The 14,590-nt window shown below is 36.5% G+C and overlaps 1 long non-coding RNA gene across 3 annotated transcripts in view; it reads right to left on the bottom strand.

The window, feature by feature from the left end:
- LOC106510093 overlaps positions 1-14,590 on the bottom strand; it is a 262,329-nt gene that overhangs the window by 148,308 nt on the left and 99,431 nt on the right. For 2 of the 3 annotated variants that reach the window (XR_002343698.1, XR_002343696.1), the window contains exon 2: positions 9,114-9,217. This is a non-coding gene — a long non-coding RNA (uncharacterized LOC106510093). Of the gene's footprint in view, positions 1-2,998; positions 7,607-9,113; positions 9,218-14,590 lie in introns of those variants that run through there. The other variant, XR_002343697.1, reaches the window with a different exon arrangement.

Raw genomic sequence — 14,590 nt, 5'->3', positions numbered from 1 at the left:
TTTCAGGTATATATTTTATGCTCTAAAATATTCTTTTTCATTGCTCAGACTGGAACTTGTAGCATCAACTAGATCCCCTGCTTCTTTCTTTGTCCACGTGGAGTCATTTTATATATTAGCAGAGAATTTTATAAAAACAGAAGTCAGCTATGTCGCTCCTCCACTCAATTCCCGCTGACAGCTCACCATGCACTCAGAGAAAAGTCAGTCTTGCTTGAGCTTGTAAGGTCCTGTATGTTCTGGTCCTCAACTAATGCAATATCATTTTCTTCCCCATCCCTCTGTGCATAGCTGTTCCTCAACCCTATCAAGCACACACCTGTCTAAGCGCATCTCTATTTACTATTTCCTGTACTAAAAATTTTTTCCCTCAGGTGTCTACATGGCACTCTCCCTGCCTTTCCTTCTCATCTCTGCTCAGTAAGACCTTCTTTGTTCACTTTTCACACTTAAACGACTCTATGTATCAGACTTACCATGTTTTGTTTTTCTCTGTAATATTTAAGACCAGGTGATATACGATCTATTTGCTGTTTCTTTGCTAATAATCTTGTCCTCTTAATAGAACATAAGTTCCATGAAGGCAGCTCTTGTGTTTGTATTGTGCTCTGTGGAATTCCTTCACCCAGAAGAGTATGTGGCATGTGGCATTTGTTCCATAATGAATGCTTTCTCAGTGCTGAACTTCTCTGCTCTACAGTGTAGCTTCTACTTTCCCTCTGAGTCCTTGAATTTGCCTTTCAGGGTCCAGTGTGCTATTCATGGTCAGGCTTAGGGTCACATCATGCCAGCATGATGGCCTCAGAAAGAAATGTGAGAGGGCTTATTGCCAAGATTCCCAAATGCAATCCATGGCAAAATATATACTTGCCAATGGAGGAAAAAGACAAACAAGAGAAAATTTTGAGAATTCTTTTTTTTTTTACATAAAGTTAATTTTTAGAATATGAGACCATGTCACTTTTTGTGCTAATGTGTCATTTCATTTGCGAAATATGGATGGAGTTTGATGACAGGTTTTGATTTTGCTGTTTGTTTGCTTTTTCCTTTACATCCTCCTTACTTGGCAAGGTTAAAAAGCTTGAACCCTCAAAATTTTCAATTTTAAAATATTATAAAAATAGTTCTTTCATGAGGCAGGAAGTTGAACCCAAAATGGACACTATAACTTCTGCAGATTCACCAATATTGGTTTTCACAGACCTGGAGCTAAAACTCATGCCTCCTAACTTTGAGCCAGTTCTGCTTTCTCTTCACAAAAGCTCCTTCCTCTTAGAAGCTGATGAGAATATTCCCTCAATGAATTGAAGTGTTATTCCCTGATGTTTGCTCTTTTGTTTATTAAGCATTTGAAGCCTCTAGTAGAAAATCAAGGCTCCTCTTTCTCATTTTTCTTTTCTTATTCCTCTCTTGGAAAAAAAAATTAGGATCCAGACAGAATACTTTCCTCTCCTGCCATGTCCCCAAGGATGAGGACTACTGCCATAAGACAATGAATGAACAGATATTTTTTATTGGCAACTGCACTGGGAGTAGAGATTTTATTTTCTCCTTTTATAAATGTTATTAATTTACCTAAATACATCTTTATTGTTTAAAATGACAACATAGACTTGCAAGAATAAGATAAATATCCCAACATCCTTCCTTCCCCAGAGAAAAACCACAGTTAACAATTTTGCATATATCCTTCCACAGCTTCACCTATATAAACAAATTGTATTCTAGGAATGGCAAGTGAAACCCTATTAATTTGTAAAAGAAAAGAATATATATAGAACAAAAATAAGAGAACATACATCACTATGCTAACTAACAGTGGTTATATCTGAGTGGAAGGATTGAGAGTGATGCATAATTTTTTACCAAAAATGATGGTGTTGGAGTTCCCATCATAGCGCAGTGGAAATGAATCTGACTAGGAACTGTGAGGTTGAGTGTTCAATCCCTGGCCTTGCTTAGTGGGTTAAGGATCCAGCATTGCTGTGAGCTGTGGTATAGGTCACAGCTTGGATCTGATGTTTCTGTGGCTGTGGCAAAGGCCAGCAGCTGTAGCTCTGATTGGACCCCTAACTTGGGAACTTCCATATGCTGCAGGTGTGGCCCTAAAAAGCAAAGAAAAAAAAAGATGGTGTTAAAAACATAACCTCAACAGAGAGCAAGCTAATGTCACAGGGAATATTTATGGGAATCAAGGGTTTAAGAGAATCAATTCTAATAGGCTGGAGAGAATATCAGTGTTGAAGCAAATCAAGAGGTTAGGACAGTCTAGGTGGGTAAGTGGGAGAGTATGCTATGTGTAGTACATTTCTGGATATCATATTGTCCAGTCACCCCCTTTACTGTCTTGGATGTTGTTTTGTACATTTCTAAGGTACTCTGTGTTTATGTGTGTGTGTGTGTGTGTGTGTGTGCACATGTGTGTATTTTGCAAATATTCAATTCTAAATTCTAAACTTGATCATAAGCCAGTACCTTGTCTCCATGTATTTATTATCCCCCTAACCAGAGGGCCTGCACAGTACCCAAATTAGGTAAACAGTGAATGTCTGCCATGTTGAGTTCTGCTTTTGTTTTTTCTTTTTCTTAAATACTGTTTGAGCTACAATATCACTAATTACTAAAGAAATGCAAATCAAAACTATAATGAGGTACCCTCACCAGTCAGAATGGTCATCATCAAAAAGTCTACAAACAAAAAATGCTGGAGAAGGTATGGAAAAAAGGGAACCCTCCTACCCTGGTGAAGAACGGTATGGAGATTTATTTTAAAAAGTAAATATAGAAATACCCTATGATCCAGCAATCCTACTCCTAGGTATCTATCTGGAGAAAACCACAATTTGAAAAGATACAGGCACCCCAATATACTTCACAGCACTATTTACAGTAGTCAAGACAGAAGCAACCTAAATGTCCATTGACAGAGGATTGGATAAGGAAGATGTGGTACATATATACAATGGGATACTACTCAGCTATAAAAAATGAAATAATGACATTTGAAGCAACATGTATGGACCTAGAGATTATCATGCTAAATGAAGTAAGACAGAGAAAGACAAATATCATGAGAACACCAACATGTGGAATATAATAAAAATGATACCAAAGACCTTAGAGAACAGAAACATAATCAAAGAATTTGAAACCAAATTTATAGTTACCAAAGGGGAAACATAGGAGGAGGGATAAACTAGGGGGTTGGGATTGACATGTATACACTACTATATTTAAAATAGATAGGTAACAAGAACCTACTCTATAGCACAGAGCAATTTACTCAGTACTATGTAGTAATTTATATAGGAAAATAATCTGAAAAGGAATGGATATTATGTATAACTGATTTACTGTACTGTATGCCTGAAAGCAATATAAGATTGTAAGTTAAGTATATTCCAACAGTATTTATCTTAAAAAATCATGTTTTAAACAAACAAAACAAAACAGAGATTGTCTGAGCTAATGATTACTCCAGCTGTTAAGAAATTCCTCCCCCAGAGTTCCCACTCTGTGTCAGTGGTAACAAACACAACTAGTATACACGAGGACATGGTTTCGATCCTTAGCCTCACCACTCAGTGGGTTAAGGATCTGGCAGTGTTGCCACGAGCCACAATGTAGGTCACAGATATGGCTCAGATCTGGTGCTTCTGTGGTTGTGGTATAGGCCAGCTGGTGCAGCTCTGAATCACCTCACGTGTGGGGCCAAGGATGTGGCCCTAAAAAGACAAAAAAGAAAAAGAAGCTTCCTCCCCCATTTCTGGCACTATGTTGGTTCATGAGCTTCCTTCAGTTTTGGTTATTTATTTATTTATTTATTTTTGGCATCTGGCCCATAACCAGGTAGAGAATGCCAAGTCCATATCAGATGACAATCAGCAAGAACTGGGCATCACAGCTGGCATGAAGAATGGAATGTTCTCCCTTCTTAGAAATCATGGCCCTGGAAAAACGTTTGAATTTTCATGAATCAAACAGTTGACTCGAGCAACTTCCAACCACCCAGAATGTCCTGATTTCTCTTTGGGTCCCATCTGGGCCATAATCATGGAGTATATATTGTGATCTCCATCAGTGAACTCAGAAAATCATCAAATTCCAGACTAAAAAGGGACTTCAAATGCATTTTAATTCAACTTTAATCTTCTTTATGGTTAAATTATTGATGATTATTAGTAATTTATATAATACATTTCTTATAAGGAAGTTTTTTTTTTCACCACGTGAGGATTTGAAATCTCCCTTCCTGAAATTTTACCCATTGTTTGCTCTTTAACTAATATTTGAAAATAGAGCTTTTTATATTTGCCAGCTTCTGTGCTGTCTTGAGGCTGGAAAGATGGGTAAGACACAGTTCCTGCTTTCAACAACTTCACAGTTGGATTGGAATATACTTATATAATTAATATACTGTATGTACATGAAATGACACCTATTTTTTTCAAAAGCACAGTAGAGAAAAACCTAACCCAATCTGAGCTGACAATGTAATATAAGGGGAAATTTGTGGAGTATGTGACATGTCACTTCTCTCTCTAATTTGTTAACCATGTAGCTACTTAATCAGCTACTAATCAACTCAACTCTGTCATCCAGGCCAAACTTTTACATCTTCTTGGTAAACATAATAATGTTTTCTGGGGACATGGTAACTGAATCCCCTTCCTTCTTTCTCCATTTTACTCCCACCACTTTGTAGAAGCAATAATGTTTGAGGAATTGACCTTAACTCCAATCATACTACCATATCCCTTGCCAGGATCCCTAACCTAAGCTTATCAATGCACTGCATTTCACTGATGACAATTACTGCTTAAGAACTAGGAACACTGTGAAGAGAAAATTAAGTACGATGCTTGGGAGTGACATGTTCTCTTTGATTTTCTCTTTCCAGAAATTAATCACGTATCCTATTTTCTACTACTGAACAACTTACATCCAGTATAAAGCTGACACTGTTATCAAAATAGAGAGACAGAAAATAGCTGGATCTTTGATCACATTGTTGAACTGCTGGATCAACCAATTCTGACACACACTTCCAAGCATATAAGACAATAAGCTTACTTTTGTAGTCAATTTGATTTGGGTTTTCTATTACTTGCATGTAAAAGTATCAAGTGTTTAACTGCCTAAAGATGTATTAAAATGAAAGGATGTGATGTCTATATTTTTCTTTTCCTCCAAACAACCAGTCTAATAACTTTAAGAAGGGAAAGAAATTTTCCTTGGTATTCCTTGTTTTTGTGAATCAATTATGGTTCCTTGTGTCCAAAGGCACATTTTCCTAAAGAAATGTTCTTGATTCACTTAGAGTATGGCTAACAGTTGGAAGCAATTCAGCCCCATAAGTATTGATTACATACTACTCTTCGCCCTGCATTATGCTTGGCACCAAGTTATATGCAAAGTGTTTCTGAGTAAGACATAGTTCCTTTCTTTAAGGAGCCTAAAATCCTTTGGAAATCAAACGTAATATAAGGAGCCTGAACTTTGGAGTCATATGTTCAGTTTCAAATTTTGTGCTGCCTATTATATGTCTGGCATTATACATATGCTGTCTCATTTAATTTTTACATCGATTAAGGTCATTATTTATGAATGAGGAAATTAAGTTCAAAGGGGTAACTAACTTTTACCAAAGTGACTTGTCAGACATGGTGGAGCTGGGAAATGAATACAGGACTGAGTCTAAAACCAGAAGTATAACCAATCATTTAGGTGGAATCTGAATGTGCTGCTAATAGGGAAGCACCCCAGACAGTCAATTTATGTCTATTGTACTTCTTCTGTTTTGGAGATATGATATGAAGTCAAAGGTGATGCTGTTGGTCTTTTAAAGGCAAAACAAACCTCTCAAATTAGGCAAAAGCTCCATCTGATGGCAATTAGTGCAAAAGGCATGAGCATGTTTTGGTTATTCATCCATGCAATGAAGATTTATTATACCTAATATATGACAGGCATTGTGTTTAGCACAATGAAAGATATAAAGATTCATGAAGTTCAGTTTCTGCTCTGAAGGAGCCATGGCCTTTTAAGTAACAATAGCTTCCCTGTATCATATATATACCAACTGCTAGGCATTTTTCATAAACCATCTGTAATCCTTAAAAGGCATCAAAAAGTAAGTATTTTTGTTCTCATTCTATGGATTGGGAATCTGAGGGTTGGAAATGCTAGACAAAAGTCACACAAGCAAAGTCAAGATCTGAAAGCAAATCTGACCCTAAATCTTGTTCTTATTGTGGTGTCACTCAGTCACATGTATCTGAAGCTTAAATTTGATTGAGAGAATTTGCATCCACTAGGTCTTTTTATTCTTCACTCCTACAACCTAACACTCATTCCCTTTAACACTCAGTGCCTCACTCCATGTATTTCAGCTCTATCTATAATAATAGAAATCTATCATATTTCCTGATACTTGTCAAGTGATTGGTCCTGAGAAATCTGAGGTCTGAGCCTTATGTTTCAAGTTCTATTGGCCATAATAGGCACGCTTGCCTCTAGTGTAGAACTGGTTGTATTATTTAGATTCAATTAATACATTTTAAACACTTACTATATATGTTATGCATGTCTGCATATGTTATTTCATGAGTTCCATTTTGCAAGTAATAAATTTGAAGCTGTAGAAAATTGCTCAAGGTCACTCAAATTGGAAATGTAGGTCCAAGATTCAAATTCCAGTTCTCTCTGTCCAACATAGTTTTATGCATGTATCCAATTTTTCTTCAATATATTTCAAGGATACATTCAAATCAAGTATATTTTCTGTTATACCAGATGTGAATGTTGTCAGGTTTTATATAATGAGAACTGCTTTTATTTAAAGCATTTGCTCTTTCTCTTCTTCTCATTTTCCATGATCATTTTTTGAATATTTTACATCTATGCAACCTCTGCTTTTTTCCTTGGTGTCTCATAATTACTGGTCCTGGCTCCAAGCTCTCTCCCATAAGTATTCCCAGAGGCCATCCTTCTTCATGTTACAATCTGTCTATCAGTTAAATTTTCATGAGAAACATCTCCTTTGTGGCATTTACCAAAGGAAAAGAAAAGCTCCCAAGCTTCTCTAAATAGCACAAAATAATGCTTTTCTCATGGTCTTTTTTTAAAAAAAGTTTTCTTTTCTTTTACACTTGTGTGATTTGTCTCATCAGTAAGATCTAAATAGCTTGCCGCATGAAAACTATTTGAGTAAATTTTCTACAAAACTTTGGTGTGACTAAGACAGTGATTTACCCTCCTTAGCTTCAGGTAAGGTCTTGAGAATACTTTATTATTTTCAGAAAGAAGAAATTATCAAATTAAATGTGAGATTTATTTTCTTTTTTGGTTTATTAGGTTTTTATAAAATTAAAAATTAATTTTGTATAATTGATTTACAGTATTGTCAGTTTCTGCTGTACAGCATATTGTTTCAGTCATATATAAATGAATGGCTATAATAAAACTCAACAGAGGTAAGGCATTCATTTGGGTAAGGCCACAATAGTTTTATGTCTGTTGCCTTACGAAGTTCTTGGTAACAAATTAGATTTTTCTCTGTTTCTTCCATAAACCCATCCTGCTTGAAGGCTTCAGTGTTGTGGCCCTTGAGTTGAATTGAAAGAGGAAACATAAATAGAAAAACACAGGGGTCACCCAGTTGACATATGGAAGCTGTCGAGTGTTTTTGGAGTTCTATCAAGACAAAACTGGAGAAAGGAAGGCTAAGACTACACTTTACTTGTGGAAAAGACAAGTAAGTGGGGGGAAAATGTCCTAGTCTTTTAAGAGAATATCCAAAACCATGCTTTCAACTAACACCTCCCGCCAAGGTAGTGAAGAATAATGATCAAGGAGTCTGACGGGCCAGAGTCCAAATCTCATGTCAGCTACTTGTTAACTGCAAGTGACTTAACATCCTTGGGGTGAATAATAATCACTCCTTCAGAATTGTTATGTGGTTTAAATAAGATAAGGCAAATAAAACACTTAGCACAGTGCTTGTTGATCCTAAGTTCAGCAAATAGTCTAGGTGTTATCATCATCGTCATCACTATTATTTTATTTTCTAGATGCAAGTCTTCAATGCAGTCCAAGTGGTGTGACAGGACACTTCCCCTTGGGTATCTAGTCATCACCTAAACTTTATAATCCTGTATGACAGAAAGAGATTTTTCTGAGATAAGAGTGAGAGGACAGTTGGGAAAAATACCATTGACCTAAGAGATTTAAACTGCTCATTGATACCAATCAATCACACATTTTCGGGTATGCTTGTTGAGGCAATTAGTCTTCAGTCTCTGTAAGTAAAGGTGCCTAGATTTCCTAACTGGGGTATTGGTGCTGTGAGATTATATCATTCAAAATCTCGGCATTCACTACATCATCATCTATCTTTAGATATCACATGCTATTAATCCAATATTCTGAGGGTAAGAAAGTTTGGCAAGAAGGAATTAGGAAGCTTTTGGTTGAAATTGGAGGTGGTTTGGAAAAAAGGTTTGAGTATTCAACTGATTATCCAGATTCTGACACTTAGGACTTGCAACCCAAGAACTTTTAACATAGTCCTTTAGTAGAATTTACTAAATTCCTGTATTACCTAGCACTGGACTAGACAAAAGAATGTTTGAAATTACCCTTAAAAATGAAGGAGCTTACATGATCTTTCAGAATAAAAGAAGCAGAGGCAATCATAAATTGATATCAATGGCCAAGTTTTGCTTAGTTATTTTCAGGTTTTGAAGAATTATCAACCATAAATAATAGCTTCTCACCCCTCAAACTGAGTGAACTTGCTCTGAATTTTCTAGCAAATTTCACCTACTCAAGGAAGACAGCCAACCACTAGGCAGGCCAGCCATTGCCTGATAGCTACCTTTCCATAGATTATGGAGAACCAGGGAGACAGCCAGAAAAGGATGCCCATCTCCACTCTCCTCCTCCTTCTCAACACACCACCATTTATTTTGCAATGTATTAATTAACTTTGGCACAATATTTCTGAATAACAAATGACCCCAAGACTCAGTGGCTTAAAGGAACAATCTTTTTTTTTTTTTTTTTCCAATGAGTCTGTGGGTTGGCTCAGCTAGGACTGAGGCTGGGCTTACCTGGCTGGATCTGCTTCTTACTTCAGGTTCCTGGGCCAGCTGCAGTGGCTCTGCTACATGTGTCTCTCAGCATTCTGGGATTGAGAACCAGCCAAGGCATGCTTCTTTCATAAAGGGAACAGAGGCAAAGGAAGCAAGAAGAATCATGTAAGGCCTCTTAAAACATAGATGTGGAAGTGGCCTCTATCACTCCTACCCACATGGTCAAGAAAGTCATATGGTCAACCCCAAGTTGAAGCAGGAAAATACACTCCACTCACAATTAGGCTGTGTAAAGTGGACAGATGTAGGGAAAAGTGAAGAAATTGGAGCATTTAGTCTACCCATATGAATAACCCCAACCCTAAAAAAAAAAAAAAAGTGCTTTTATCTGAAGAATTTGAAGTTTCTTTGTTAAAATGATTTTTCTTCCTTCACTTTTTATATCATTATTCAAAAGTGATTATCAAGGTTCTAAGTCCCTTCCACAGCTCCCTCACCAAAGTCCAGAATTGTCTCTTCTCTCTCTTTCCTGCCTCAAATTAGAAAATTTCCCCCCTTGTTGTTTATCAAAGCATTATCACTTTTTGCTATATTTCCTCTTAATTCTTTGGGAACCAATCAATATAGTGTTTTCTTGGAAAAATGTTATTTATGTTTGTGGTATTTCCTAAATTCACTCCCCATTAATAATAAAGGTTATGGAGTGTGCATGTACACACACACACACACACACACACACACACACACACACACACACACACACATGCTCACACACACATACTACAGAGAGTGTCCAAAATGAGGAAAAGCTTATTATTAGGTGGGGTTAATGTGAACAACTTCATGGATAATTTGAATACTGAATATATCCTTGAAGGATATTCTAATTCTTTTCAGGGCTATCAAAAAATCTTTTTTTTAATAGTCCAAAAATCCAATTGCAACATTCTACTTACTACCAATGCAATGAGGAAATAAATGCATGGACTGGATAGTATTTTGCTCTTTTACTTGTTATTCACCACAATCCTTCGTCCGGCCATTTCAAGGACGCAAAAATTAGGGTAAAGGCAGGGGCATGAGAGTAGGGATAGTTCACACATAATCCATCATCACAACTAGACAGGGCTTAGAGTCCATGCAACTTTTGTGGGTCAGTTGTATAACTCACATGAGTTCTCTGTGTCACTTTCTCTCCCTTTGTGTGCACATGTGTGTACATAATAAAAAGTAAATTTATGCTATGCTGGTTGATCAATTAATGCCCATCAGTGATCAATACATAGTGCCCTATCTTCCTGATTGCTGCTATCATCATTAGGAGCTATATCCAAAACTATACTATGTGTTTGAGTCATCATTGTACAGATGTTTTACTCTTCTACTTCTAACACCAAGATTAAGGTAATAGAGTAGAAGCCTCTCCTTAGATGAAGTACTCCTATTCAGTGTTTTCTGCCATCCCTACTACCTTGCAATTTTTTCTCTTTTCTCTGTCCACCATTCAATCATAAACTCTAGGAGGGCAAGTTAGCAGCAGTCTTTATTCATTCTTTTATCTACTGGTACAGTGCCTGTCATGTGTTAATTGCTCAATACATAAACAAGTATTTACTAAGAAAAGTAAACATCATTCCAATAAGTTACGGAAGGACAAGTGATGTATTTTGTAACCTGCCAATATTATATACCTCCTTATAATTGTTATAATCTCCACTAACATTACGTAAAGAGAAAAATTACAATAAGCAAACCCTGGATTATGAATATACCAGCCAAGGCAATCTGATGAGTTTGCATATTATCTAATTTGGGGGTTTACATATAGATCTCAGCATGAATGTATACAGTATATACTTAACAATGTGAGCTATAGGGCATATAAATATGCCTCATGATTGGGGGCTGGGCCTGTAACCATTGCCTACACACACACACACAGACACACACACACACACACACACAACAGACAACTTTGGAGTTAATTATGAGATAGTTTCACTACGGAATCTCGAGACTGTAATATAGAACTGAGATCCAAGTGCAAAATAAAATACAAGTCCTACGAGATGGGGGGAGGAAACAGTTTTTCTCCGCATTGAAAAAAAAGAGAATTTTTTTTTTAACCCTGAATCATAGGCCATAATGATTCAATTTCTCTTGTACCAATCAGCATCAGCCATGAGATCCAAACCTGGCACATGGAAATTTCAACCTTAAGTCAAATATTATTTCAAAGTTAATGACAAAATCTATTTTTGCAGTGGTTTTGTTTAAAATATTTCCCCTTAATACTCTTGAAATGCTGTAATTGAAAGCAGTTATTTGAGATGCCAGTGCATACTTCTTTAATTATGTCTTGTACCATCTGTTTCCAATGAAAGGGCAGTATCTGTTTGCAGTTACCAATCTTATGAAAAACAGGCTTGTCCCAAAATAGATTGGAACTAAAACCAGAAAGCATTTCTTTCAGAGGCATCCTTTCAAGCCAATTAACTTTAATCATTATAGAAATGTTTATTTCCCATCCTAGTCTCTCTTCACATATAAATTCCTTCAGGGGAAAAGATCTCTTTTTGTGACTGTTTGAATAATTCCAATTTGGATTAATCAGAACATGCTGGTCTGTTTATGTTCCAATCGTGAATGCTGGCAGATTTCTTGATGAAGAAGGCGCACAGTCCCTAAGGGGGGCAGATCCAGAAAAGCAGCAGATATACACCTACTGGTCAGAGAAAGTTCGCTTAACCACCAGGGCTCCATGTGTGTCCCTGTGTTGCCTTCTAGGTTGGGGACCAATTAATTGATTTGGTGGGTGGGAGACCAGGACTCCCAAACTACATGGTATGAAGCCCACCTCCTCAAAGGAGCCAGACAGTCTCATAGACCACACACCCACATGTCATTCTCATAAAATCTGTAAGAAGGCTTAGTAACCTTGCAAAATGCAACATCTGCAGTAGTGGCTTATAAGTGGCATCACACTATCTGGTTGAGTTATTTATGAATTGCTTCTGTTCTTCAGGGAAATTTTCAATATATGAGTCAAGAAAAATATTTCATGGCACATTTTTGGATGTTATTATTAAGTAGATTTATTTGCCCATAATGTAACTTCCTCAAGGGCAAAGATCTTTGGTGAATTTATGCACTGATATATCCTAAATACCTGAAATAGTACTTGGGACAAAAAGACCCTCAGTGAATATGTGTTAAATTTATTGACTCTGCTAGAACATGACAATACATTAATATAAAACCTACAAAATCTCTGCTCTTATGATGTCATGGAGCTGAAAATTAAAGGGTCAAAAGACAAGATATATTGACCATAATCTTCTTAAAGGTAGAACAAGATCATCTCTGTGCCTAGAAGGTATATGACGCAATGAGTCTGGGTCAGAATTGGTGTTTAATAAATATTTTGTTAATTTAGCTTAGCGAGCATGCATGTCTAGGCCAGCACCTAAAAAAGTTACCATTTATTGAGCCTTTAATAAGTCCCATTCATTGTGATGAATGTTTTATACACATGAGTTCCCATGATCCTCAAAACAAACAAATAAACACCCAGTGAAGTAGGTATAAACTATTTCCAATGTTTAGATGTGGAGATGAAGATTATGTATGGACAACAAATTAGTGAGTTAGTAAATACCAATCCAAGATCAGGAATTCAGGTCTGTCTTAGATGAAAGTCAATATTCACATGTGCTATCTATTTTCTCTCATGCAAAACTCAAAGTATCCAGGAAGGCTTGCCTCTAACACACTAAAGCTCAGGGATTTCATGGTCATGTATTTAAAAGTCTGAAACTACATTATCATCATTTGGGAATTTCCATTCCTATTTTTCCCTTGAAGCTTCTGGAGTTGTACATTGACTGGGCCTCCTAATAGCAAAGGCATCCTTCAACTTTGGCTTCCCGAGCATCTGTAGATTTTGGATCATATGGGATCTATCTAAGAAGCAGATATTCTCTTTGTTTCCCAATAATCAAGAGGATAAGTAATATATTTTTTTCTCTTGGGGATCTAAATGTTATTCTGTCACTTTGGATAAACTTGGCAGGCTTGAATTAAAGAAAACCACCCATCTATCCTACTCTGATGATTTAAATGAAAATGTAGCAAAAATCTCTTAAATCTTCATAATTTAATCCCATCCCCAACTTTCCAGAAAGCAGTTAGAATTCCTTTGGGAATCTCAAGTGAGAGGCAGTACAGGATGATGCAACAATGAGAAACATGGAGGGAAGTGATAGAAAGTTGGGAAGGAGAACAGAGACACACTAATCATGCAGTGGCTGAGCATCTTAATGCACTCACACTAATGAGTGGCTTCTGAGATTGTGATCAGGGAGGAAGCTGGCCTTTCTGTTCCTGAGCCTGGCATTCAGGAGCTATGACTCATATGCTGGGTCTGGAGCAGACTAAAGAGTTATGAACAAGCTACTAGCACTAATTCTACATTAGAGTGGCTATGATCTATTTGTCAACTCTTCATTTATCACTTATAATATCAATCACACTTCACAGTCTTCATGCACAGTGTACTAAATGCTACCCTAGCAGCAAGTGAGATATATCTTTACCCAGAGAAAGTCCCATTGAAGTTCCTTAAACACACACATTCATAAATACAGGATAAAGACAAGAGCTCCCTAAAGAAATAAGAATATCATGATAGGGCCAGAGTCAATGTGTTAAAATGAAAAAACGCTAGTAACAGTGACAACATAACAAAACAATACCATTTATTTAGTTTCTACTGTGTGCCAGGCACAATGCCAGAAGCTCTGTAGTAACCTTTTAAAATACCTTGAGATGAATATTCTTATCCCCTTTTTACAGATGAGAAAATTGAGGCTCAAAGAGATTAACATTAGGTTCCAGAACTAGTAAATGGCAGAAGCAGAATTCAATTCAGCTTTTCCTGATTCTAAAATCTCTGCTCTTTCTATGTAAATGCAGTTTGTGTAAAGGATCATTAGTAGAAAATATCATATAGAAAATTTTATTTTGTTAAGGAAAGAGATTGTGAAAATAGAAAAATTAAAAACATAACAGAATCCTAGATATATTCCTGAGCTAGAAATTAAAGTTCTATTTTCTGCCACTTCTCTTGTTAACTTTCTACTCAGGGTAAAATCACTTCAGCTCCCTGGGCTTTAGTTTTATCATATATTCTGTCAAATTAAGATGAATATAATGCTGTTAAGGATTTCAGTAGGAATTTTGGTGTCCAAATCTCACCCTACTCCTACATCAGGGTTCTCTATTGAGAGATATTTTAGCTAGGCTAAACAGCAAATAGGAAATAATATGTCAGCATTTCAAGTGTAGAGTTCCTTAACTAAGTCATTACAGAACATCTTGGGCTTTGAGGCTCTATCAGGCCTTCCTTTCCCTACTACTATCTAGCATGATTGGATCTGGAAAGCATATTCTAAATTTACATAATTAACTAACCTCATGGATAAGAACAGTCAGCT

This window comes from Sus scrofa, chromosome 4 (genome assembly GCF_000003025.6).
Source record: "Sus scrofa isolate TJ Tabasco breed Duroc chromosome 4, Sscrofa11.1, whole genome shotgun sequence".
NCBI lineage: Eukaryota > Metazoa > Chordata > Mammalia > Artiodactyla > Suidae > Sus > Sus scrofa.
The sequence above is the reverse complement of the archived record's forward strand: the minus strand, read 5'-3'. Positions and strand labels throughout refer to the sequence as shown.